Source organism: Octopus bimaculoides, chromosome 13, assembly GCF_001194135.2.
Source record: "Octopus bimaculoides isolate UCB-OBI-ISO-001 chromosome 13, ASM119413v2, whole genome shotgun sequence".
Classification (NCBI taxonomy): domain Eukaryota; kingdom Metazoa; phylum Mollusca; class Cephalopoda; order Octopoda; family Octopodidae; genus Octopus; species Octopus bimaculoides.
Genome location: NC_068993.1, coordinates 42,808,699 through 42,814,630, shown reverse-complemented (window position 1 = coordinate 42,814,630; position 5,932 = coordinate 42,808,699).

Genomic DNA, 5,932 nt, shown 5'->3' with positions numbered 1-5,932 from the left:
TGTGTGTGTGTGTGTGTATAAGTGTATATATATACATATATATGTGTGTGTATATATGTGTGTATATATATATATATATATATATATATATATATATGCATATATGGATACAGGACGTCACTAATAGTAAACAGCATCAAATACGAAACAATTTAAATACGCAAATAACGTGAGAAAAAATGTAACACAAAAAAAAGAACGACCCTTCATCATTTTGTCGGCTGACTATCAACTCCCCCCTTTCGAGCTATATACATACGTATATAGGCGCACACACAGATGAATAGAAGAGTAAGTGATGAGGAAGAAGACTATAATTAGTAGCACCTTCAATTTACGTAATATACGGTCGCTGCTCTTTTTTAAATACATGCAGTAAATAACTACCTATACAATGCCTTCAATTCACTCACCTGAACACACACACACACATACACACACACACACACACACACACACACGCGCGCGCGCGCGCAGGCACACACACTCATGTGATAGTTAATTATATTATCTTTCGCACGTTTCATTAACATAAGGTGATAATTGGCTACATAATGCAACTTTACGTCATTAAGCCTTGCTGCCAAATCGTCAGAGACGTGTAATTATTAAATGTAATATTGCAGAACCACTAAAGCTCGACTGCAGTCACTATTTTTTTAAGGTGGTTCGTATATGTACACGTGTGTGTGTATATATATATATATATATATATATATATATATATATATATATATATATCATACATACATACATACATATATATATGAGGATGATAAGTCCTTATTAGGGATTTAAATAATCCCAAAATTTCACTGGTTGATCACTATCATGTATGGAAAAAGTTTCGACGATATGTTAGGGATTATTATAGCATTACATATTGTTAATAATGAAAGAAACAAAATGGAGAATTGTAGATGCATAGATAAATTATTTGTATAATATAATGAGGTTGAAAGCCTTTCTTATAAAAAAAATACAAATAAATCATAATGCCCTAAAAGAAATGGCAAATCCCCAAAACCTACATGTATATTTCGATTCATGCCCCTTGGTGATTCGTAATTTTAAGCATTTAGGTAGGGTCATATGCTAAGAATTGGTCATCATTTTCAACTATATGGGGCAGAATCTCATCCTGATCCATATAGATGAAAATGATGACCAATTCTTAGTATATGATTCTGCCCAAATGCTTAGGATTACGAATCACCAAAGGGTATGAATTGAAACAGAGATGTAAGTTTTGGGGATCTGTTTCTACCGCACATATCACGGGCAGTTGCGGATGCAGCCTGGCACGATTTTCGGTGCAGCTTCTTCAGGGTCTTTCCGTTTGTCTAGGTTGAAAGAGAAACTTGAGCTTAGAGAGATTTAAATTCAAAACGTAAAAAGTTGGAAGACATGCCACTAAGCATTACGTCCTATGCTCAAGTCATTAATTTTGTCTTATTTACTTACAAAGCCAGACGTTTTACAGGGAGAGGTTTCCACTTGGGCTTTACTTAATAAATTACAGACGGATAAGTGTGTGTATATGTATCTTGACCCAGTGGCAAGAGTGTCCATGTCACGATCATTATGTCGTGGTTTCGATTCTGTTCCTTTATCAAACGAAGTGTCGTTTTCTCGAGCAATGTTATACTATTTTACATTCCCTTGGTCTTGTTTAGATGTAGCTCTTTCTGAGCTCAATCTGTCACACTCTGGAATTCACTATGTTAATAGAGAGTAGTTCGAGGAGTGTCTGTGTTAGCTTGAACGTAATGACAAATCCACGGCACACGCATGCAACGCAAGCTCGCTTGCGAGTGACAGCTGCAATACACACACATATGTGCCCACACATAGATACATAGATACATACATATACACATACACACACACACACACGCACACACACACACACACACACACACACACACACACACACACACACACACACACACATATATATATATATATATATATATATATACACATACGTGTATTACTTGATGCGAGAGTTGCGATTTTATTGCGAACCACTATAATAGAATCTCCCGAACTTCTATTTTTTCTTATAATTGCTGTATAAGAAAGAAAAAGAAAATGAACTCAAATATCAATAACTCCATGATTGAAAAAAATAATGAGGAACATTGTTTGTTTCTAAGTGTATTCTGCATCAGAATTTAGTTTTCTAGAAAACACTAATTGCTATATAATAATGAAGGGAATATCGATTTAAGTGACTTTGAGCAAGAGGAAAACTAATTCAGTTTTTGGATTGCTTTAAAATAATTGGCAAAAATATGGAGGAGATTCTACTGTACTTCATGATTTTCCTCATAGCTTTTACAATAAATAATGTTGGATGAGTGGTTCGACGGTTGCTTTCCCATGACATGATTTCGGGTTTGGTCTCACTGCATGGCACTTTAGGCAAGTGTCTTACACTATAGCTTCGAGCCGATCAAAGTTCTATGAGTGGATTTGGTAGGTGAAAACTGAAGCAAGCCCATCGTATCTATCTATCTAGCTAACCTAGCTAGCTATTTGTCTGTCTGTCGGTCTGTCTGTCTATCTATCTATCTATCTATCTATCTATCTATCTATCTATCTATGTATCTATCTATCTATCTATTTATTTTCATACATACATACATACACATACGCACACATGTGTGTGCGAATGTGTATGTATATATGAAAAATAGTATTAGTTCCAATGGTAAATTTTTAATTACTTTTAACGGGGAAACTTCAAATAGATGCAGCTATAAACAACGACTTGTAAAATACCGAATGAAAAGAGCTCTCGGATGTAAAATGTCGAACGCTGCCGTGGTTTTAGACATCTGTCATGTTTATAGAATATGTAGATTCGTGTCCCACGAATAGTCTTTGACTTTTTCCATCCTAGGGTTTTTAATCATATAATAAGCATGCTATTATTTATAGTTTTACTTACTTCGAGTTTGTCAGTCAAAATTATAATTTATTTTATCTCTCTCAAAGTTTTAAAACAACCCCCACAACACATAGCACACAGACATGCATATACAAAGAGCAGACGAAGGAGGGGGAGGAGGAGAAGAAAAAGGAAGAAGGAGAAGAAGAAGAAGAAGAAGAAGAAGAAGAAGAAGAAGAAGAAGAAGAAGAAGAAGAAGAAGAAGAAGAAGAAGAAGAAGAAGAAGAAGAAGAAGAAAATACAGTGAATTAATTGCAAAGTCATAAATATTGCCATCAAATAATTTCAAAATATTTTATTAAATCCTTCATAGCTGATAATTACAAATATATATCAGAATACATATTTTCTACCGGGTTTCACATCTGACAGAACATATTCATTGCAATGTACATTCACGTCTAATGCCTTGCTGCTAGTCTTGATCTAATATAGGCTGTTTCTACGAGACCTAACCTCGTTAAAGAGAAATTAGATAACAAGGTAGGTGATATTGTATATCTCATTCGACGGAAATTAAGTGGGGATGTAAAAAAATCTACTTTTGATTAATCAAAAATATAAGGAAAAATAATGAATGAGAAATAGGTTACAGTTTGGATAATGATTTGGTTTATATTTTACTATAAAAAAGATTCATTAATTGTTCTGGGTCATTGTACCATTTTTCTGCACATTGATATAGTGCGGAAAAGTTTAAAAAATCTGCTTGCTGAATAAGTATCCAAAAGCTCACTCAGTCGAATTCTCTTGGTGTTAAGATCACAAATTTCATGTACACACACACACACACACACACACACACACACACACACACACACACACGCACGCACGCACGCACGCACACGCACAAACACATATGTACAGATGCGCACGCTCGCATCAATATACACATGCATGCAAAACTATGTGAGAGTGGCTACTCACCCACATATAGAACTATATACTTGTACATGCCGCCCCTTCCTACTCCCTCAACATCCTAATCACCATGTGGTCTATCTCCTGTCCTCCACGGGGTCAATTTCCTGTTCCCCATGTGGTATTTTCCAACTAACTGTTACCCACAGACCAACATCAAACCGTTACGCTGCGTGATCTTCATCGACCAATCGCTGCCCACTTTACGGCAATAACAATCAACTTCTGTCATTCAAATTCAAAATGGCTGACGACTAGCATCACGCTTGAAACACAAGTCTACCAACGAATTTGAATCAAACTGTTTTGATCTATCTATCTATCTATCTATCTATCTATCTATCTATCTATCTATCTATCTGAACTGATTTATTCATATTTGTACAGCAAGGACAGCAATCTGCAGGCAAGGGTCTTTCAGGGATGAAAAGCAAAGTTTACACCTCGATAGAATTTGAACTCAGAAGGTAATGAGCCAGAATAATGTATCACAGACTATTCTGTTCGGTGCTACAATTATTTAGCCACTTCATCACCCTTATATTCAGTAAAATTTTTATATGGGAAAGATACTTTAAACTGAAAAATAAAAGGCTTTCTTTAAGATGTCTTAAGCTTTGTAATATTAAGAAATGAAGATTTAGAATGTTTTTTGTGTGAAAATACACGTTATGAGAAATGAATACTACGATATAGAGTTTGAAATGTACTTTCTAAAGAGCCAGAAACACAAAAAGGCATGAAATATGCGCTCTCGGAGCAGCGAAGGGTTATATTTAGGGAATGTTTAAGAAGTTCTGTTATCTATTTAATGATTTTGGTCATGCTGTTAGCACGCCCTTCTTCTGAATAGTGGATTCACTTAGTCCCGGTGCTTATATCATCCACCTTGGAACGATAAGAAAACAAACTAGACGAGGGCGTCATTTTAGATCAGGGCCGAAAGAGATGCTACAGCTCCTGTACTATGGGTATACGGTTAGAATGTCTCAGGAAGGGAGCACAGATTCTTCGGGCCGAGACTTAAGGGTAGACCAAGAATGAAATGTCTGAATAACATCTATTGTCTCATTGGTCATCCTTTGGAATCCAGCCGGAAAGTGTAATAATGGTTGCGTCTGATTGAACCCTATACAGTAGGTACCTGAGTCTCTACCGACACGTCCCTCCAGAAATAGTGGGGCACAAAAATGGATGGATATAAAAAATAAGTTACCTTCTCGAGTCATGCCGACTCATAAGGGCTGTTTCCCAGTTTCCGTGGCGTATAAATTCCCCACCTGGACGGGACGCCGGTCCGCGGCAGCATTGCTCATTTTTTCCAGCTGAGTAAACTGGAGCAACGTGAAATGAAGTGTTTTGCTCAAGAACACAACGCGTCGCCCCGTCAAGGAATCGAAACCACAATCTTACGATCATGAGTCCAAAACTCTAACTATTATGCCATGCGCCTCCACAAAATGAATGGATGGGCGTAGAAAACAATACAAAGTAGCTGGCTCCTACCGTAAGGTATCGTAGTTGTCTAAATAAGCATTTTATTTCCTCCTTATTCCTGACTACCTAATTTGTTTATTTTCATTCAAATTGTATTAAGCAAATTAGTTCGTCAAGAGAATCTTTATAAGAGACGAAAGTAGCATGTATACTGAAAAGTAATGTTTATCGCCTCTAAACAAGGGTGTTCTCTAAGAACGGACGATACCGCTATTTTAACTTCGGAGGACTTCTTCTCCAGTTGGTTACCAATGTACTTCGCACTCGATATATATTGCAAGCGGGAAGAGAACTCCTTACTACCCCAGCTATCGAGAACATCAGACCGCGCGGTTTCGGTTATTCTTAGTGATGAATACTCGTATGCTAGACATAGCAGTTGTTCACAAACAAAATAGACTTATTTGAATATCCATCCGGGTTATATCTGCTGTACGGATAAATTTCTTTAAAAACTGAAATTTCTGTGCACAAACACAAATAGATAAAGTTATGATTCTTGTTTATTTACGGCTGATTGGGGGAGAATACATTAGTAGGCTTTCCTAATTTATTGCT